The sequence below is a fragment of the Ochotona curzoniae genome, unplaced genomic scaffold (genome assembly GCF_017591425.1).
Source record: "Ochotona curzoniae isolate NIBS_2020 unplaced genomic scaffold, NIBS_Ocur_1.0 contig_3498, whole genome shotgun sequence".
Taxonomy (NCBI): domain Eukaryota; kingdom Metazoa; phylum Chordata; class Mammalia; order Lagomorpha; family Ochotonidae; genus Ochotona; species Ochotona curzoniae.
Genome location: NW_024465885.1, coordinates 21,344,696 through 21,367,684, shown reverse-complemented (window position 1 = coordinate 21,367,684; position 22,989 = coordinate 21,344,696). Strand labels below are relative to the sequence as shown.

General features: G+C 39.2%; 1 pseudogene; it reads right to left on the bottom strand.

The window, feature by feature from the left end:
• Positions 1 to 477: 477 nt before the first annotated feature.
• LOC121156872 lies at positions 478 to 867 on the bottom strand (annotated as a pseudogene).
• Positions 868 to 22,989: the final 22,122 nt, after the last annotated feature.

Here is a 22,989-nt window from a genome sequence, read left to right as displayed (position 1 = left end):
TGAGCCACAACGGCGGATGCTATGCCGATCTGAAGCCAGGAGCCTCTTCTGGGTCTCCCACGCGGGTGCAGGGTCCCAAATTTGGGCCGTCCTCGACTGCTTTCCCAGGCCACAGGCAGGGAGCTGGAAGGGAAGTGGGGCTGCCGGGATTAGAACTGGCGCCCACAGGGGATCCCAGGCATGCAAGGCGAGGACCTTAACCACTGCACCATCGCGCCGGGCCCCACTCATAAGCTTTTAATTTTTCAAGAATATCCCTGTTTTTGCTTATTCACTTAAAGTCTAACAAACTAGTTTCTTAATACTTACTCCAAATTTCTTATCTCATTACAGAATTTTATAGTAAAAATAGAGAAGAAACATTCTAAATGTCCCATTTGAGTTTCAACATTTTTTTTTTTTTTGAGCCAGGCATTTTCACATTTTATTAGCTACTATAGTCCAGACCCTAGAGTTCCCTCACCCCACCCCATGAGGTCAGGCCTTCCCGGGTGCCCCTGCCTTTGCTGCCTGGGTCCGCTGGAACTCCTGCTGCAGCTGGGCAAGGGTTTCCCTCTGCTGCTCCGACTGCCGCTCCAGGTCCCGGAGCTGGGATTCGTATCGCTTAATTTCAGCTTTGATGTAGTCCAGCCTCTTGCCCACGGTGGCCCGCGCCTCCTCCAGCTCCTGCTTAACCAGCATGGGGCCCAGAAGTTTGAAGACCACGTTGGATCCATCCAGTAGAGCCAGTTCCTCTTTCACGATGTTGTTTTCTGTTAACTGTGCTTCCAGCTTTTGTCTCCCTGACATGGATTTACTCAAGTTCTTCTGTAGCTGTTCGGACTTCTCCACTTCTCCCTACAGCTTCTTCTGGATCAGCTCTGCCATGGTGGGGAGGCAAGCCCGAGGGGGGCGGGAGCAGCGCGCTGGGTCTCCCCCCGACAAGATGCCGAGCCCTCTTTCCGATCCGGCCTAGGACGCAGCAGTCCTCTTGACAAGAGGCACTGCTTCGGGGTACAGCAGCGTCTCTCTGTCCGGGATGTCTAATCTACCCGACCCTGAGGGGATGGAGGATACAATCCCTCTTTAATCGAAGCTCACGTTCTGAGTTTCAACATTTTAATATTAGAATTCCTTGTGTATTCTTTGCAGTTTAATCCCCTCCTTTTTAATATAATATCCAAACCATATTTTTCTTCCCTGGTTGTTTTTATATTTATTTCCTTTCCTGCTCCCACAAAATTTTAAACACCATCACCATAAATTTGTGCACAGTGTCCAGAAAGGCTTGGCAAGTATGGATCCTTTGAAAATGTGCAGTCTACTGAATGAATAACATTATCGGAAACTATTCATTGAAGTGTTTTAATTTGGATTCTCCTATCTGCGTTAAGGAGACCATCGAATCACAGCCTCCACTGAAGATAACACTATCAATGAATTGATAATAGAGTCAACTAAACAAGAATCTCTTCACAAAGATGGCAAGAAAATACATCACAGAATGACTGATCAATGTAGGGAGGCTTACAGCAAAGACCTGTGACTCTGTGCTCAATTATATGTCTGGATTAGCTCTCATATTTGCTGTTTAAAAGATATGAAAAGTATACAAATGTAGTTTCTAACATATAACTAGATTTAGTTTTCCCTTGAGAATTAGAGAAGCCAAATATGTAAATTAGGCAAAATTGGTAAAATGAGAATAAACAGCTAGTTTTATTAGAAATGTTGATAAGTTTTTCTAATGTAGTGTCTTCACCTGCATATGGAAATTCATGTGTTTTGATCCTGAATAATTATTTTAAATATCAAAAAGCAAATGTGACAGAAGCAGAGAGGTAGTCCAATTAGAGGATGTTTATACCTGCATGCATGTATGTGATGTTGTGTTCACTGTTACTTTAATTAACAGAACTATGTGACTCCCACAAAAGCTATCATCAATGTTATATGCCACTGATTTTCCTACCCTTGTCTCTCTTGGGTGAATTTTATTTGTTATTGCCACAAATTTACATTCCAACAAGACATGTTGGGCCTGATGCTGGCTAAATTCCTCACCTGTCACGCACTAGGATCCCATATGGGCACGGATTCTTTTTTTTTTTTTTTTTAAGATTTATTTTTATTATTTTTTCATTGGAAAGGCGGATATACAGAGAGGAGATACAGAGAGGAAGATCTTCCATCCGATGATTCACTCCCCAAGTGAGCGCAACGGGTCGATACTATGCCGATCCGAAGCCAGGAGCCTCTTCCGGGTCTCCCACGCGGGTGCAGGGTCCCAAAGCTTTGGGCTGTCCTCGACTGCTTTCCCAGGCCACAGGCAGGGAGCTGGAAGGGAAGCGGGGCTGCCGGGATTAGAACCGGCGCCCATATGGGATCCCGGGCGTGCAAGGCGAGGACTTAACCACTTGCGCCACCGCGCCGGGCCCATGGGCACGGATTCTAACCCCGGCAGCTCCGCTTCCCATCCAGCTCCCTACTTGTGTCCTGGGAAAGCATTTGAGGATGGCCCAAAGCCTTGGGACCCTGAATCCATGTGGGAGACCTGGAAGAAGTTCCTGGCTCCTGGCTTTGGATTGGCTCAGCTCCAGCCGTTTCGGCTACTTAGGGAGTGAATCGGCAGGTAGATCTTCCTCTCTGTCTCTCCTCTGTATATCTGCCTTTCCAACATAAATAAATAAATCTTAAAAGAAAAAAACATGTTTATTTTGACCGAGTTCCATTACTTCCATTAGAAGCTTAGAGATACTTTAATTATATAAAAATCACCTTGGATATTTCTGCGTGTTTTACTTATTCTAGTTTCCTATTTTGTCAAAGCCAGTATACACTACAGCGTCAACTAACTTACTTTATCCTTTTTATAACTTGCCCTTTTCTTTTTTCAAACCTTTGTCTTCAGTGAAACACTCCCCTTCCCGCCTTCATCCATGAACAAGTGGGGTAGATGTGAGGTTTCTTCCTCAGTGTGTTGTGACAGTCCACTGTGTAAGGTAGAGAGGCAGAGAATCATCCCTCATGCTCTGAAACCTCAGTCTGCTAAAACAAAGCAACAACAACAACAAACTGGCAAAAGGCACATTAAAAGGAGAGAAACATGATATTAAGCTCGAGGACTACGAGGTTGAAACTTTAATATGTTCTGCAGACAGAACTACAACATGGGAAGCTGCAAAAAATTGAGAGGAGCAGTAAATGATTTTTAGAGGCAATGAGTGGATCGAACACACAGACAATAGCCAGGAGCTCCTCTGACTTCTGGCAACATGTCACAGGTTGATGAGGGGTGAGGATGTACTCCACTCAAAGACTGCCTCCTTGTGCAGAAAAATCTCAGATATTTCACTGAGCTGTCCTCTGCAGAAAGTGCAAAAAGTTGGCTTGAACATGGGGACTCTTTTCAGTTGATTAAATCTCCCTCCTTGGAGCTTGGTGGAGAGAGTCCAAGACAATTGTGTTTCTTTTGGAAGAACTCCCGTCTGTCAGATAAAGGAACTCTTGCACCTTGGTGGTGGAGGGGAGTGGTGGAGACAGACAAAGAGATGGTTCAAGAAAGTTAATTCTGAAACAGATTTGAAGGTTCAAAGAGCTAAGCATGTCAAAACATCATATGCTGGGGCATTTTCTGAACTCCAACAGAATCATGGAAGCATAATGGAATATTGTACAGTTTGCCTGCAGTTCAGTGTGTGAACCACCTTTCAATGCATCCACTCTTTTTCAAGGGTACCTGAAAAACTTGTATGTGAAGACCTGAGGAGGTCTTCTAATGAACTAAAGCCCAGAAACCTGTCACTTTGAGCTATTTACTCAACCTTGCCCTATTTTCTAATAGCAGGTTTTCCCTTGGATTCTTTGTTTTATTTCCTTTTTTTTTTTTTTTTTGGACTATTTTTCATTTTACTTTGCATCACTGTCCTCTCTACAAAGTGTAAGGCAATAATTCTAGTCGCGGTCTCTGCACTGCACATCTCATATTGCCACGTTTGCATCTGGTATCCATGTTTATGCTTTTGCTACTTTGATCTATTTAATTGTTCTTCTCTAGCTCTCTGTAGAACACTATTTATATCTGTCTACATGCCTGTGCTCCTCCTATAACTCAAACAGTAGTGTCATCTGTATGAAATAAAATTGATGTCACACTATATATTAGCATCCTGTTTTCATTTTTCTGTTTCACTTCCCTGCAAGTGTTCACAATCTCCTCGGTAAAACAGTTCCAGACCACACAGACACACGGACATGCTAAAAAAGCGAGTTTGTCTCATTTCTCTGGCACCTTGAATTATATAATTTTCACACACGTTCCCCCACCACTGAGGAGGAGCTACTGATGGTGTGGTTGGGAAATATCTTCACATATTTCAGCAATGTTCACACAGATGGTCTTCAAGAGAAACTGTTTGTGTTGTTGTTGTTTTTCTGATCAAACATTTGCTTCATTGAAATAAAATTAATGTTCTTCCCACTTCCCTCTTAAAGCATGCATCTCTTTAGATTTGCTAAAGCAACTGCTTTTCTTCCCCTCCTACCTTGGCACTATCACATGTACCACCGTATGCTTAGAGAATCTTGCAAACAACATCTAGTTGCTCAGGTTAAACTTTTGCTACACATTTTTTTCAACTCTTAAAAAATTGTCAACTCCAGAATCCTCAATAATGAGCATTTTTAAGTGTTGCTGTAAATCATATTCTCTCTACAATCACTGAGATTCCTCCTTCTTCCTTGTTTCTGAATTGTTTGCTTTCAAATGATTTACTTATTTATTGAAAAGGAAGAACAAAAGAAAGAGAGAGAGAAAGAGGAGAGAGAATTCTCTTATTCACGGGTTCACTCCATAAAAGCCTATAACTGTTTGCCAGAGCCTGGAATTTCATCAGTATCTGCCATGTGAGTGCCAAGTATCCAAGTAATTCAGCCATCACCAGCTAGCTCCTAGAGTGTGTTAGCGGAAGCTGCACTGGTAGAAAGCAGAGTAGCCAGTGTTTGAACCTGATCTGGAATAAGAGCGTCCTGGGGTTTAAACCTCTGTGCCAGAACAAATGCTCCCTAATGTTCTTTTGAAAAAAATCACTTCCTTTATTCAGAATCACAAGTGTTGCCATTGTTTTTGACAACCTAAGTTTTGCCAAGCTAACCTGTGGCTTTTGCCCTCTGCTGCACTCTCCTGCGTCCTCGAACAATCTCCGATGTCTATGGGAAGTGCCTTTATTCGTGTTCAGCTCTTCCTTTCTTCTCACATTGCCCTGGCTGTCTTCACAAATGTATTTTTTTTTTTGTATGGATTTCTGCCTCCATGTCTCCACCTGATTTTTCTCAGTGTACTGCTTTAAACATTTCTGCAGCATTTTGTTCTTTAAAGCTTGTTGGCTTGATCCCTTCCCTGGGGAATTTTCTTTATATCATTTTTTAAACATGAGCCACCACATTGTGACATCTGGAAAGGTGAGCAGGGATTCTCTGCCCTTGATCATCGCTCTTATATTTTTTAATTTCTTCTTGTTCTCATAGGGATATTCTCAACCTCCAAATAACTCTGCCAAATTTCACAGCTTTTGAGAAATTAATTTCAGTTATTACCATAGCAAGTTCAGCAAAGCTAGCATCTTTCACATTGCATTATACAGTCTCTGTGTTTCCTTGTGTAAAAATAATATCAGCTCCTCTGACCCACTTTTGTGGAGAGTTTTGGTAAGTATTCACAACTGTGAACTTGTGCATCTACATTATTATCTTCAAATTTGGTATTAAAGATAAACATGCACCTTTTTACTCCAGTGGCAAGTATCATGGAATTAAACAGTCCAGTCTTAAGAACTGTGTATTTGATTCAGTGACTTCATTTTGTCATGTAGAAATGAAGAGTGATCACCGTTACTAACTATTGTTAATGAGATGGTATTTATGAATTCTGTCAAATTTCATTTATGTATTTTGCTACATATAGTAATTTTGTGTAAGGTATTTCAGTCTCTGACATTGAATTTACTTATTTGTAAAACTAAAATAATACTTCTTTTGCAGAGATGTTGTTTATGTTAGCCATGATGATTGTAAAGTACTTGATACTTGATAAATGATGGTGTTGGCCATAATGTCACCATAACCATGATCTAACTCTTAAACCTTATTCTAACATCATGCGTTTTTTTCCTGAGATGCAAAATGATCCAACATCAAGTTATTGCTATTTTTTGTTAATATCCTGCAAAGTTATTAGGTGCTTAACTACATTTGTATTTGTGTGAAACGGGTGGCGAAGTCACTTCAGTTTCCAATGTTTATTTTCACCTCACGGTTTCTCAATTTCAAGTACATCTTGTACCATTTGAATGTCACAACCTGCATCTCCACATTATCCACTCCACCACGACAGACTAGTGTTCAGATCCTTAAATGAGGCTTAGTTCTCAATATGTCTTTTTTATGGATTCAATGCTGAGTTTTCAGACTAACACACCAACTTCATTTTACCTTCATGGGATAGTTACTGAGCACGCACAACGTGACAAGGAAAAATACTAGCACTAGGAATGTAAAGACAAGGTGAAGACAATGTCCTTGCCCCAGTGACACCGGAAACCAGTGGGTGGTTTACGCACACAAAGCAGAATCAGAGTACAAAGTGATTTTATCATACCTTTCAAGGTCTCATTGATCGCCTCAGTTTCATTCTTCTTTAATTCTCCTGAATCTATTTTTCAATTTCTTTTCAAATCATATGTTAATTCTTGCTTTCTTCTAGGATTTGGATTAGAATTACAAGGAGCCATAGTCTTCCTCCCATTTTAATTTCTAAAAGCAGTGATAACTTTCTTCCCTATAGGGTCTTTCAAAAATATGAAAAGTTTCAAACAAAATAGAAGTGTGGACTATGCTATGATAACTTATCTTACACATACTATATAGATTCCATACTTGTCCATTAAGTACTTTGTTCATAGAAATTAAAAATAATTACCCTAATAAAAGTATAAAAAATTAACAGTAGTTAGTTGTTCTTGTTATTTATTCTAAATAAAATATACATTCCAAGTTTCGTAAAACAATAATTATGTGGCTTCATCCAAGAATGTTGTGCATCATTTGCTGGGGTCTCTTCCTGTGTCCTCTCCAGCATGGCAACTACAGGCAGTTGAATTTCCTATACAGATATTAGCTTGTGAATCCAATATTGCTAGGGAGAAAATAGAAATTTTTCATCTGAAATTATATAAAATCATCTATTTATATAGCCTATTGCTCAAAGCAGTACAAATGCATTTAGATATCCATATACTCACTCTTAATCCAAAGAGTCATAAATCAATTTGAGGTCATACGTTTAAAACCACTACAATACCAGCAATTGAACCCTCAGTAATATCAACTTCATATTTCAAAATTTTTTTAGTGTCTCAAAGATAGATCTTATACTTCATATTCAAATGAAGCTCAATAGAAAGATCAAATATTGCACTTGATAGCAGTAATTCTTTGGTTTCTTTTAATATGCAAAAAATTGGTGACAGTAACTTAATTATGAAACAGCACCAATTGTCATAAAATATCCCATGTTGCTCTTTTGGAGCATAATCTATTTCATTCCTTTGTGATATCTCCTGCATTTTAGGAGTAGGAGCTAAGGTCTAGTAAGACCAGCATTTAGCATTTTATCAGGCTTCCTCTCAAAGTCATTCTTTGGGAAGTATATTTTATCATGAGCACAAGTGAAGATACTTAAAAAAAAAAAAATTCACAAAGGCAGGTACCAGACACACTGGCTTACATTGCTGTCTGGGACACACACATCCCATATCAGAGTTCCTGGTTTGAGTGTTACCTACCGGTTTGGCCTCGCTTTCCTACAGCCAATGATGGCCCAAGTACTTGGGTCTCTGTCACCAACGAGGAAGGCCTGTACGCAGTAGCTATCTCCTGACCTTGTCTTGGCCTACTCCTGGGAGCTCTCTCTCTCTCTCTCTCTCTCTCTCTCTCTCTCTCACTTCCCCTTTCTTTCTGTTTCACATAAAACAATCTGAAAATCATTAAAAGTTTCACAATCCAGGTATAACATTGTGATTATATATATAATGCACAGATTGTCATATGTTTTCTGACGACTTGGAGAAGATCCTTGTTTTGTCTGGTTGCTTCATTTTTCCTGACTGATCAGTTAATGTGTGAGGTGACTGTCCATGTCCTCCATCACTGACTCATGAGATAAAAGCTTGTTTCTTTAAATTGTGACGTCAATAGAAAACTCATGGGCTGATATTTTTAATCTTTCAGAATAAGCACAATCCACCAACCTTTCGCAAAATGGTTTAAAAATACCTGAAAACACTTGCTTGATGCACTCATCATTTTAGTGACTGAAAATGAAGACATTTAAAACCTATTCTTTATATTTTGTACCCAGGATTTTTATTTTTAGTGAATTGTACTATTCAGAAACCAGGAAAATGCATGAGTGCTCAGAGCCTCTAAGTAGACATTATTTCTAAAAGGTTTCAGTAGATAGATCTGAAGAAATACTTTTTCTAATTTTTAAAAATGCTTATTTAAAAGTTAGAAAGATAGAGTTCTCTCACTCACTGGTTTACTCTCCAAATACTTACAACAGCCTTAGCTGGGCCATTCTGAAGCTGGAAACCAGAAACTCAGTACAGGTCTTACCCTGGCATAACAGATATCTAACAACTTGAAGAATCATCTGCTGCCTTGCATTGCACACATTAATGAGAAGTAAGTTTCAGATGAAGAGCCAGGGCTCTAAGCCAGCCACTCTGACATAGAACATACACATCTTGGGTGGTACCTCAATCAGAGTGCCACAGGCCAACACTAGGAAATTATTTTCCAAGCAAATAATCATATGAATTGACACTTCATATCACATTGAAAATCATTTTTTCTTCTTAAGTTTTTAAATTACATACAGCATTTATCCTCTCTTACACTGGAAATCTAATACAGTAGCTAAATCCTCTCTTTGCATGTTCTGGGATCCCATATGGACATCAGTTTGTATCCCAATTGTTCCACTTCCCATCCAGCTTTACACTTGTGGCCTGGGAAAGCAGTCAATGGTGGTCCAAAGCCTTGGGTCTTTGCACCCACGTGGGAGACTCAGAAGAAGTTCCTGGCTTCCGAGTTCAGATCAACTCAGCTCTGGTTGTTGTGTGGAGTAAACCAGCAGACAAAAGATCTTTCTCTCTGTATTTCTTTCTCTCTGTGTATTTGCCTTTCCAATTGAAAGGAAGGAAGGAAGGAAGGAAGGAAGGAAGGAAGGAAGGAAGGAAGGAAGGAAGGAAGAAAGAAGGGAAGGAAGGAAGAAGGGAAGGAAGGAAGAAACAAAATAAAGAAGGAAGAAAGAAAGAAAGAAAGAAAGAAAGAAAGAAAGAAAGAAAGAAAGAAAGAAAGAAAGAAAGAAAGAAAGAAAGAGAAAGAAAGAAAGAAAATGAACAATAGCAATGGGTAAGGATTTTTAATTTTGTTTAAATTTGTTTTTATTTAAAGACAGATTTTATAGAGAAAAGGTAAGATACAAAGGTCTTCCACCCACTGGTCTCTGTCCAAATGGATAGCCAAAGCTGAACCAATCCAAAGCCAGTAACCAGAAGCCTTCTCAGGTTAGTGCAGAAGTTGAAAGACTTTATCCTCTTCTGTCTTCCAAGGTCATATGCATGGAGTTGGATTTGAAATGGAGCAGCCAGGACACAAAAGGCCACCTTTACTAAGATGCCTGTATTATCAGTAGAGAATCAACCTAGTATGTTACCATGCCTACCGCAATGAGTAAGGATTCATCTTATGCTTCTTTGTAAGCATATATACAGCCAGGGGCTATGATTGTGGTGTAGTTGGCAATGGTGGCTTCTCATGTTGGTGCTGGTTTGAGTCCTGGCTGGTCCTTTTTGATTCTCCTCAATGGTTATGAGTCTGGGAAACAGTGGGAAGTATACCAAATGATACGTCTCCTGCAGCCCACATGGGAGACCTGGAAGAAGCTACTGGCTTTTGTCGTCAGCTAGGCCCATCTCTCTGGCATTAAAATAAATAAATAAATGTTGAAGGATAAAGAATTTACAATTTGGGAAAGCATTATGGTACAAGCAACCTGTTTTGGAGCTGACTTTATCCATGGCTTCCAGACCAGCTTCCTAGTATTGAACCTGGGAAGGCAACAGAGAATGACCCAGGGCCCTTCAACATATTTGGGAGAACATTGGGGAGTTCCAGCTGTTGACAAAGCCTGGGTGACTTGGCTGTCAACTTGATATCTTCATTTGATTAAATTTGTCCTTGGTTTCTCAGACTTACATTTTATTGGAAATTCATTTCTAATGACTAATAAATTTGGATATCTCAATTCAGACTTAATAAAAACACAAGTTCATCTCACATTTTTATTTTTCCTCTTCTTTCATACCTTCCTATATGTATTAATATTTTCTATTAGTTTTATCCTGGCTTTAAAGTATTGGTTTTTTTGTTTTGTTTTGTTTTGTTCTTTTTTGTTTAGCTTTGCTTTACTTTGCATAAATACAAGCATGATTTTATACTATAGTCACTGTTCTGTTTCTTGTTCTTTTTCTTCTGTGAACTCCAAAATACCTGTAGGAATTCAGGAAATATTCATCATAATCTTTAAACTACCTCCTTTTACGTGAAGCAGAAATCATATAAAGAACTAGTGACTAAAAATAATCACAAGTTTTAATACTTTCAAGACAGATGTCTCTTTAGGTTGTAGCTGAGGCCAGTGGTTTGGGATTTATGATGCTTAGATGGAACATTTTAAGAAGGAATCTAAGGGAAAGTGACATTAATCCTGGGAGACAAAGGAAGATTCCCTTTATGTAAGAATCAAAGAAGGGCATGGGTCTGGACCATTCTAGAAAGTAGGCCAAGAAATTTGAAAAAGAGTATCAAGGAAGAACAGCTACAATTGAAGATTGGAGAAAAAAATAAAGGGGGGGGATGGCTTGCAGGCCAAGGAATTGGGAGATAAGATGAAAAGCCATAAAATGGATTAAAATCTGGAAACGATGCTATATCATTTCTGTCAAAGATGAACACAGTGATTGATGTTGCATGAATTAGAGGTGAGAACAAATTAAGTCCTTCTTCTAGAGGCAGGCATTTTGCCTAGTCATTAAAACACTGATTGGGAAGCCCAAATCCCCATCAGGGTGCTGTGTTCAATTCCCAGCTCCACTTCTGATTCCAGCTTCCTACTAACGTCGCACTGGTTGTCCGCCAGCAGATGATGACTCAAGTGCTTTCGTGCTTCCTACCAGTCTCAGAGCCTCAGATTTGGTTCCCCACTCCTGACTTGGGCAGATCTCATACTGATTAGTAGAGGCTTTTGGAGACTACATCAGAGAATGTGAACTCTGCTGTCTGTCTGCTTCTTCAATGCATAAATGAAAAAACAAATTCTAATATCACTGTCTTCAGCTACCTTTCTATTTTATTTGCTTGCCCCTTCGTTCTTCCTTCCATGTTCAATTTGCCAACTCAGCAATGCAAAAGAATTTTGATTCATCTCTGAGTTTCTTTCTGTAACCATCTCCCGTGTAAAGGTAGGTGAACTCTCATATGTCACTGGCTCAGAATGTACACACTAATCAAACTAATCTATCATCTGAGCAAGAAAATCTTAGCATTCTCCTTAGCGCCTCTGAAATTTAGGTAGCTTTTTTTTCAGACTGTAGGCCTCTGACCTTTTTCTTGAAGCATTCACTTCAGATAACTTATAAATTCTATTTTTTTTTCCTTTGAGATGTAAATCTTGTTCCGTGTTTTAGGTAGTTGTATAGACCAGGACTATCTTTCTCAAAAACCTTGGAGCCTTTCTTCAAAATGCAAGGATCAGGAAAGATTATCCCATTATATCTCCTTATATATTATTCTTCTCTGGTATCTAACATTTTTGGCTCCCAGCTTCCACAAGGAGCAATTAGCAAAAACACACCGATCATACTTCCCAGCCTCTCTGCTTTAATTTTGCAGTATTTCTACTAGGTATTTCAAATACCCCTTCCTGTTGGATAGGAAAAATTGAATTCAATCTTCCATTGCCTGTCTTCCTTGCTTGTTTCATTTTATCTGCTCAAGGCTTTTTTGTTTGTTTGTTTTGCTTTGCTTTATTTTTAAAAATTCATCTACTTTACTTAAAAATCAGAGATACAGAGAGGGGGTTAGACAGAAAAGATATTTTATCAGCTGGATTACCCCGACTGAGGCCAGCAGCTTCTGGAACTCCCACGTTAAGTGCAAGGCATTGGGCAATCCTCTACTCTTTTCCCAGGCCATAAGCAGGAAGCTGCATAGAAAGAGGAACAGCTGGTATTGAGCCAGCTGCAGGCTGGGATGCTGGTGCAGCACGCTAAGAATTAGTTTGTTTAGCACTATACCTACCTCCTATCTGCTCAAATTTTATTTGATCCATTTTCAAAATGTCTGGTACAGGTGGCAACCTACATCTTGCTGGTTGATTCAGGGACACACAAACATTAGAAAGGGGTAAAATTGGACCCATCATATGAAGAGCCTAAAAAGGCTCCTTTCTACTCATTGTAGTTGTTTCATGTCTTAGCTAAATTTATGCCTATACCATGGGAACAATGAATCTTTTTTTTTCTACTTAGAGTTTTGACAGTTTTGCAGAAATCCATATGGCCACCAGATATTGCCAATAAATCTGTGCTGCACCATGGGCAGCATGGTGCCCTCATTCTCATCTACTTATCTATTTAACACTTTAAATCTGGATCATCCATTGTGGTGAAATGGACATGTCTGGTGGCCGTATGGACTCCACTGTGCAAACCACACATAAAATGGAGATAGAACCAGCACAAGCTTTATTTAGCACATGAGACTGCTGTCAGGATAGCCTAGGTGACATGGTTAAAGTAGAGACGTGATTGGCTTATGGCAACTAAAGTGAATCCTCAGAGCCATTCTCTGACTCCCGCCAGAGGATCGATCATGACTGAAGAAATGGCTGCATGTAGCCTAACACGGAGTCAGAAGATAATCTATTTCATCATCCTTCAGGAAAAGCAAATTAAATAAAATAGTAAGACAACGATATATATTACAACATTCCAATGTATAAACATAAAATAGTAAAACTCAGAAAACCTTTGAAATGAATCATCATTTATTTAATCTTTAATGAAGACTAATAATAACACTGTGGAAGAATAGTAACACAAAATAGCCTGAACACTGCAGGGTGTCTCTATTGTTCTTGCTTTGTTTTTAATTGCAAATAGAACAAGAGCAAACAAATGCAAATTTGAGCATCAGAACAATGTCCAACCTTGGAAACACGAAATAAATAAGTGAACCTCATACAAAAACAGGTTGGGGATAATTTTCCTAATAAACTGTATGTTAAAAAATAATGGCAAAAACAATTTTGTAAGCGTATGTTAGTAGGAGTAAAACTCTTTATGAAATTACAGTCCAGGAACAGTGAGTCTTCAAAATTAAAAACCTCTCCAGTTTTCTCGTTTAGTCACCCTCGCTCTTTTATACAATCTATATATGGCAAACATCTCAAATACATGGTTTTCTTATCTTTGTAAAAATTATATGACACATCTTTATTCTGACACTTCAACAATCAGATAATTTTTCTTGCCTTCTATTTAGCCTATGGGTATAAACTTCCCCACACTTTATGTTCTGATTCCTTGTTATTTTTCCTTTATGAATATTTTGAATAAGCATTGCATTCATAAATATGTAGATGAAAAATTTTAGGCTGCAAATAATTGCTTCCTCATTTGAATGGGAGGAGGTATATGCTTCTCTCCAGCACTGTTTGCTTTAAGCATGTAGCTTTGATTTCATGGAGAGTAGATTACATTCTGCCCCAAGATTCAAGGCTTAAACTTGTCACATGTACTAGCTGAAAAAGTATTTATTGATGAAACATGAGCAAAGACTTGATACATGCCTACATGGTGAGATAATTATATTTTCTTTCTCTCCTTCATTTATTTTCAGTTTTAACTTTATTTTGTTATTGTGAAAGGAAGAATAAGGGAGATAGAGAGGAGACACAGAGAGAGATGTTTCTGAATCCACAGGTTCACTCTTCAAATAGGCACAATGACTGGGGTTGGGCCAGGACAAAGCCAGGAGCCAGGAGCTTCCTCTCTGTGTTCTTCAGGTGTAAGATCCCAAATATTTGAACTATCCTCTACCTCCTTCTCATGTACATAATCCTCTACCTCCTTCTCATGTCAGATTGGAGGTGAAGCAACTAGGCCCCAGTACTACTGATGGTGACTTCACCTGTTCTACAATGACACCAGCCCCATTTCTGAGTTATGAGTTTCATCACAGGTGCTAATAGAGCTGAATGCAACCTGAAGCTTTGATTCAAACCCAGTTCAGCTAAGCCTATACAGATTGGACCTGAAGTAGGCTGCATGGTACTTGAATTTCAAAGTGTTTTTTTTTAATCCCATATTATTTGCAGCTACCCAAAGCAAACAACAATGTAAAAAATAAAGAAAAAGAAAAGAACATACGCAATGTCAATTTTCCCCCTTTCAGTTAGGACCTTGCTTAGAAAGAAACATTGTCCATCACCTCTTACAAGATATGCAGATATGCATAGATAGACTCACAGACTTACCCACATTTCAAAAAAAGATCACATTTTATACACACCATCTTTCACTTTGTTTTTTTTTTCCCACTTAATTCTCCTTCAGCAATCTTTAGTATTTTACATAAAGATCTGCTTTTCTTTGCAGTGTCTCAATTATGTTCCAATTAAAGGACTATTCTATTAAAAGTTCTTTAATTTCCAGGCACCATAAATTATTCCAAAACTTTTATTTGCTCTCAATTTTGAATAATCTTAATGCTAGCCTTTATTTGAGTTTCACTTCCTTGGGAATTGTTGAAAATATGTAGGAACCAATGCTAGCTAGTCTAAATTACATTCCAATTGAATTATTGAAGATTCCCCCATTATATTGTGGAACAAAAGAAGAAGTTAAACAAACTGAGCAATAGTAAAAATATTTCAGTCTTCATTATTTACTCAGTATCTATTCATTGCACATTTAGTACCTGCACGCTACAGTAGCTAGTCTTGAAAATACTCATATATTCCAAAAATAAACAAGAACTGCTTTGCTGTATTTTTGTGTGAAGGCTAGCAAACTGTACCACTGTGGTGTGAGAATTGTTTTGAGCTAAAAGAAATTGCAAAGAATACAGGAAAATCTGTTTTCCTGTCCTCAATTTCCAAAAAAAAAAAAAAAAAAAACCAAAAAAACAAGACATAAACTTGCAATGAAATATTTTTCCTCTTTCTACCTGAAGCAACAGAAGTTAATCATGGGAAGAAACTACAGACCCTTATCATCACAAAGAGGCACCAAATAGTTTTGTGGAACAAACTTTATCAAATAACCCTTTCCTACTATTTGTCCCCTGGAATTTCCTTTCTCACAGGTTGACAACATTCTTTACCTTTGTCCAATTGCTTTTTGCCACAGTACTGTATAAGCTCAGCATCTAACCATCCGTTGGGGTTACTTACCACTGGTAAAAATCCTTCATGTGTTAATAAAATTTTGATTTTCAATTTCTATTCGTTTCCATCTAATTTAAAAGTCTTAGCAATGAATCTATGAAAGGTAGATAAAGAGATAATTTTTCTCTCCTTTATGTGTATGCATTGCATCTTTCTAATATCTGTTGAGAAAGTGGTGCACAATGTAAGATTAATTTGAAAAGGAATGCAATAAAGCCACTTTGATAACTTTACCTGAGTTGATTGTTCATAATATAGTGTCATCAGCAGGTCTAACTCCAAGCGAGAATAGAAAAAAAATATTAAGATATTTGTTTTATTGGAAAGTAAGATATACAAAGAAGAGAGAGAAGAAAATCTTCCATTTGCTAGTTTACTCTCCAAATGGTTGCATTGACTGGAACTAAGCCAATTCGAATCCAGGAGCCAGGAGCTTCTTCCAGGTCTTTCACATGGGTGAAGGGTACCAAGGCTTTGAGTCCCTCTTGACTGCTTTCCCAAGTTATAAGAAGGGAGCTGGATGGGAAGTAGGGAAGCTGGGACACAAACCAGTACCCATGTGTGATCCTGGCACATGCAAGGCTACCATGTCAGGCAAAGAATAGGAGAAAAAAAAAAAAGAAATCACAGACATTGTTATAAATAATGTGACTTACCTTTTGTTGAATGCATACTTTTTGCCAAGAAGTTTTTAATAATGTATTATGAGAATATAAAGTGACATTCGGGTCGGCCACATATGGTTGTGGCTGGCAGGATGGAGGGCAGTCTAGGCTTGCAACCCAAGCCTTTCATCCTGCCAGATGCCTAGAGGCTACTGGCAGGTCCTTGGATCAGGCAGCCTGAGTGTCAGTGTAACCAGGTGAAACCCTCTGGCCACATGGCAGCGAATTTTGTGGACTTTTGAATATAGACCTATAAGGGGTCTGGTGGATGGCACAGATTGGTATGTGCAGGAATCCGAGGGTTCATTTCCAGGTGAGGAATGATTTTCAAGGGACCTCCATGGACATTGTGGCTGTTCTAGCAAGTGAACAAAGGACCTCAGCCTGAGTTGGTTGGAGCAGGAAATAGGAGGATCTTTAAGGGTCAGACAAAAGAACCAAATCACTTGGGAGGCCAGAGTTGGAGTAGTTAGCATTGGTCATTACCAAATCCACTCACAGGGACACACTGAGGCTGGGATGGGAGTCTTCCTGGCAGGGGTGGATCAAGATAACTGCTAATGAGAGTAATGTGTTGCTGGGTAATGACTCTGATCAGCACATGAGTGAATCAGGACTGGAGGCGTTATGTGTGGGGGTGTATAGGTGCTCATTCGTTCGGAAGAACAATTTCCATTGGCACATGAAAGAACTGTGACTGGGAACAAGCAAGGTTGGAAGGAATAAGAGCATATCCCAGAGGGAATGGGGTTCCCACTGGTGAGCGTGAGACAATGATGACAGTGGGCCAGAAGGACATGGCTGCAGACTCCCCCAGCATGGGTGTGGAGTGGGATTGGGAAGCGCCAGACTGGACTAGACGCCAGTACCCACTGGTACACATGAAAGTCAGCGTGAGTGTATAATGAGGTGAGATAGGTCTCCGCTCCCACTGAACCACAGGAGAGCTGTCTCTGGGTGTATACCAAGTGTGTTTGAGGTGCAACTCCAATAGTGAGAACCAGAATTGGTGTGGGATGGATGGATAAGGCCAGGACAAGAGTTAGACAAAGTCAAATTAGGCCAGTGACCAGCGGTGGGTACAACATCTGCCATTGGGAGGAGACCTGATAAAGAAGTTTGAGAAAATCTTTTGTCGGAGCACAGTCCTTGCAGGTGAGCACAAGAATCAAGGCAAGAGACAACCTAGAGCAGGCCATGCTACAATACCAAATGATATAAACATTAAGTCTGGGGGCATGCCAGGCTAAGCCAATTAATAATATCCACTGCACCTGGATGGGTTACAGGAGGGGTCATCACAGGCTGCAAGAACAACCAGTTCACATCAGTGCTGGAACAGGAGTCTGGCTGGGCCTGACGGGGCTGCGGCACCAACCAACATGAGCTAGAACTGGGGCCAGGCTGGACCTAACCAGGATGGTAGATGCTGTGGTGAGACGGGCCATGCCAGTCAAGGGGAGGTTGGTGCTTGGTCCATGGGCCCAGTTGTGGACATTTGGCTGGGCCTTGCTCATTGGATCAGGTCCTTGGAGCTTCCTCTGTGGTGGGTGCTGAGTTCACAAGACCTGGGGCTGGGAAGCTGGGAGAGTTCGAGATTCCTGTCCCAGGTCCTTGGCCTGCCTGCACAGTGGGTGCCAGGTCTATGAGCCCTGGCTATGATGGAGGTCCAGTGGGGCTTGTGTCCCCGACCCAGGTCCTTTGCCTGTTGGTACAGTGGGTGCCAGGTCCACCCATGAGCCCCTGAGGCATGGGGGTCTGACAGGACCCCGGTCACTGGGCCTGGGTCCTTGGTCCATCTACAAATTAGGTGCTTGATTCATGATCTGATATTCAGAAACATAATTTTCAATATTACTCAAGGAACTGGAGAAGAGTTGATCCCTCACCTGTAGAGCCTAAATCTGTGTTTTAAAAACTTTATACATCACTAACTTTGGAACAAAATATAAAGTATAAAATGGAAATATAAAGTGTCTAAACAAAATAAAGAAACCCTACCACTTTTAATTTTTTAGTCCTGAAGATAGCCTATGTAAGTGCCCTACTTTCTCATACATAAGGTATATGGAATTTGTGGAGCAATCCAAGTCACACCCATATGATGAAAGCGTATGTGTAACTGCAGCTTCATATAAAACTACACAAATGAACAATTTTTCCTAGTTACATGCAAAACCAGATAGCTGTTGTTTCATGGCTAGACTGATACTCTCATATATACAAAATCAAAAAATAACTTGTTCGTATCTAAATGTCTTTGCCAGAGCAGAGCACATGCTAATACCCGATCCATTATCACCACCTTTGTGGTTAATTGACCAGAATGATGAAACAGAGGGAGATATGACATTTTGTGGCATTGGAGACCAGAGACCTAAAGCTTATTAGTGATTTTCCTATATCACCACCAACGCCCTGACTCCCTCTCTGAACACTCTAAAACCCTAATCCAGCTGAGACTTGTAAGTGGGATAAGTTATCATTGGCCAAGAGATCAAATGTTTTCTTTCTATTACCCCAAAAGCTTATCATCATTATTTTGATTGATACCAGGAACTGGGACCTAGCTTTCAATAACACAGTGAATATGTAAAACTATTTATTATGCAATTGAAAGAAAAACCTAGTTTTTTTTGTCTCATTTTAGCTACAAAGCTTATATGGGTTCACCAAATTTCATCATAGAAAACATTTATTTGTGATATATGCAATTCATAAAACATATATAATGCAAAACCATGCAATATTAACCTGTTCCAGAAACAAAAATCTCAGCTGAATTAAATATGATTTAAAATAAAAATACATGTGTGCTAAAAAGTTTAACAGTAGAAAATGTAAAATGTTTCAGTTACTAGTCAAGAATTAAAATAAAAATCCTACTACAAAATGTTTTGTAAAATAAACATTGATTCTTTTCTAAATCTTAGTTTTCAAATAAACAACTTTTGTTTGCTCTAAAATTTTTTAATATTGCCAAGTCACATCAATTGGGGAAAGGAGATTTAGATTCTAGTATGTTTACATGATTTTTGCATAAATAATTAACAAAACAGAAGATAAGCTAACAAAACACAAATACAAGATATAGTGTGGCAATGCTATGGGGTAAACTGATATTTTAAAACAGTATAGTTTGAAGGTATTCGAAATATCTGTAAACATATTAAGCTAAGTAAACTTAGAACACAATTAAAACTTTGTCTAAATCTACTTCCCCAGAGTAGAGATTTTCTAGGAATTGTTTAATGACATGCATGTTTACACTTATTAATATTCCTATAATATAAGTGACTGCAACTTTTTTCAGTACTGAGAAAGTTTTAACAGTTCTTGAAACAATTGGCAGAAACCTTTTACTAAGAAGTAAATTACTTAGCAACTAAATATTAAGTTTGCCAAGGTTCAAAAAGTACAGAGTTTATTTATGCAGCTAAATTTTTTTCTTAGAATTCCTCTAGGTGTCTTGGGTGGAAAACATTTTCAAAACTAATAAAGTTGACGAGGGTATACATTTTGATAAATAGATCTGATAGATATAGGAAAAATACATGTAAAAAGATTACAAAGATATAAAAGGAACAATAAGCATTATGTAACTAGACTAGCATGTCATATAAGTGGAAAACAAAGAAATTCCAGCTCATTAATATTTGCCAAACATGGTCTGAAGTACCTTTGCCACGGCACAGTGAAAGTCTTTTGCTTTCCTAAACCAACAATTAAAATCTTCGTTGTCACTCTTTCAGTCAGTGCCTCTTTTACTCTGGTCGGCTTCATGTGTAGGCAAGCCTGCATTATGTGCAGTTAGTTCTATTTCTGTGCATATCATCCCTGGTATATAATACAGTCCTGATTTGTGTACTTCAATGTTTTACCCATAAACTTTTAGCACTAATATCAAACCAGTACAAACTTGAAAGATGAATGAGATGTAAGTTTCCGTCAGCCTCTCTCCTGTTGATCTTTACCACATCTCAGAGTCAATTCTATTAAAGAATGAATGTCTCCAACTCTGGCTACCATTTATTTCCAGTCAAATTGATATATTTTCAGCTAAATAAAATACTTCAGGGCTAATATCGACATGTAATGATCTGGTCCTAACATTTTAGTCATGGGTTTCTCATTGCTTGATCTCTATTGTGGTTTTATAGAGATGTTCTCCATATTTTCTTATAGATTTGCTAGGTGCTAATTCTTTCTCTCTGTTGCACATTTTTAGTCAATATTTATAGGGAAGATATGATAGGGGTGAAATACTTCAGTTTTTGTTTGCTTTGAAGGTGTTTTATTTCATTTTCAAATACAAAGGAAACCTCTACTGAGTGTGTTAATGTGGGCTGACGATTTTCTTTCTTTTAGATTCTGGAATATGTAGAAAGTCTGTCTTTCAGGCTGTAGAGTTTCCCTGAATCAATTTTTTATATAGCCTGGTAAAAACATTAGAGGATGGTCCAAGTCCTTGGGACTCTGCCAATGTGGGAGACCCCAAATATGTTTCTGGCTACTGGCATCAGCACAGCTCAGCTCAGCTCAGCTCTGGCTGTTACAGCAATTTGAGAAATGAACTAGTGGATGAAGATATGTGTGTGTGCTTGTATGTGTCTGTGCCTGTGTGTCTTTATCTCTCTATAAATCTGCCTTTTAAATAAAAGCAATTCAATCTTTTAAAAAAATAATGTAAGACTTGGGCCCGGCACGGTGGCGCAGTGGTTAAGGTACCCGCCTTGCACGCCCGGGATCCCATATGGCGCCGGTTCTATCCCAGCAGCCCAGCTTCCCTTCCAGCTCCCTGCCTCCCGGGGAAAGCAGTCCAGGACGGCCCAAAGCTTTGGGACCCTGCACCCGCATGGGAGACCCGGAAGAGGCTCCTGGCTTCGGATCAGCATAGCATGGGCCGTTGCGCTCACTTGGGGAGTGAATCATCGGAAGATTTTCCTCTCTGTCTCTCCTCTCTGTATATCCGCCTTTCCAATAAAAAAATAATAATAATAATAATAAATCTTTAAAAAAAAATAATAATGTAAGACCTCCCTCTTGGTTCCCTGCGCAGTGAGTTCCAGGTTCGTGAGCCCTGGGGCTGGTGAATCCAGCTGGGCAGGGTTTGCCATATGGGATCCTAGCACGTGTGAGGTGAGAACTTCAGCTGTTAGGCTACTGCATCAGGTCCAAGCATGAGTTTCTCTGCATATTCCACATGAGTGCATGGACGCAAGGACTTTGTTCATTTTCCACTGCTTTCCCATCTACATTAGCAAGGAGCTGAATTGAAACTAGAGCAGCTAGGACTTAAGTCGGTGCTCATAAGGAATGCAGGTATCTAAAGTGAAGGCTTTAACTGCCTTGCCACAATTGCACAATGGCCGCTCAATTGCATTTTTTTCTTGAACCTTCTGAAGCACTTTTGTAGTATGAAAAGACTGCAAATGAAGAATTAGTAATTTTTGAAAAGAAAATATTAGCTTTTCTAAAGAGATGGCTTTCAGAACTTCATATTAAGTCTGAATCGTACATCACATCAGATATGTTGTAGTAGTTATCAAAAGGGAAGGTACTGCCACACAGATAGTGGGCATGAGAATGTTTTAAACATAAACGCTTTATTGTTCTTGACTAAATAGCAATCATCGCAAAAGCATACAATGTGAGTTTCAGGATCATGCACAAAGTAAAATATATATTTAGAAGCTGAAACAATATTTTTATATTAATTACTGGGCTGGGAGTTACTGGGGAAATGGCTTGGATTTGGAAAATTATGAGAAATACCAATAATAGTGGCTTGTTAACATGCAAGAAAGAAGAAAATGTACCTTATCGTCAGCTCCTTTATGTTGTTGAAGTATCAGTTGAATCATAGATGCACTAAATGGAAGCAGATGCAAAAATATAACTTCAAGAATGACTTGATTTTGCAAATAAAGCTACTTCATATTTTATATTTGAAAGTGGGTAAGAAATTAAATTTTACATAAAGGATGTTAACTTGAAAGCAAGAGTGTAAAAAACCTGAATTATATTTTTATTACTTTATTTTTCAAGATTTACTTATTCTTTTATTGGAAAGTCAGAAAGACTGAGAGGAGAGACTGAGAAAGCTCTTCCATCTGCTGATTCACTTCCCAAGAAACTGCAACAGCCAGAACAGAGCTGATCTGAAGCTAGGAGCCTTCTCTGGGTCTCCCAATAGTGTGCCAGTTCCCAAGGCTTTGAGCCGTCCTCGACTGCTTTCCCAGGCCACAAGCAGGGAGCTGGATGGGCAGTGGGGCTGCCAGTATAGAAACCAGCACCCATATGGGGTATGGGAGTGTGCAAACCTAGGACTTTATCTACTAGGCTACTGTTCCAAACCCCTGAATTTTGTTTTTGAAGCGCATGGGTTTGTTCTCCAGTGTGCCAAGAATATCCAAAGCAATGGAATCCATATATTTAAGGTAAATTCCGTTAATTCCATGATGTATTATATCAAAGTCAAAGTTTTCAACTTATCGCTGCAAAGGCCCATCTGCAAAAGCCACTAATGTGCTTTGGCCTCGCCTGCTGCTCTAGGTCCCTCCCAACTGCAAACATACGAAGAAGCTGTAATTGAGAGGGAGGGAACACATTAAAAAGAGTCCGATTCTGTTGAAGATAAACGACCATAGAGCAGAGCTACATTTTCTGTCCCTGTTGGCTTTATCTACGATGTCCTCCTAATGCTTTCTCTTGGCACAACAGGTGAAATACAGCAGTGGTTCTGATGATAGTATAGTTTTCTGTTTTTTC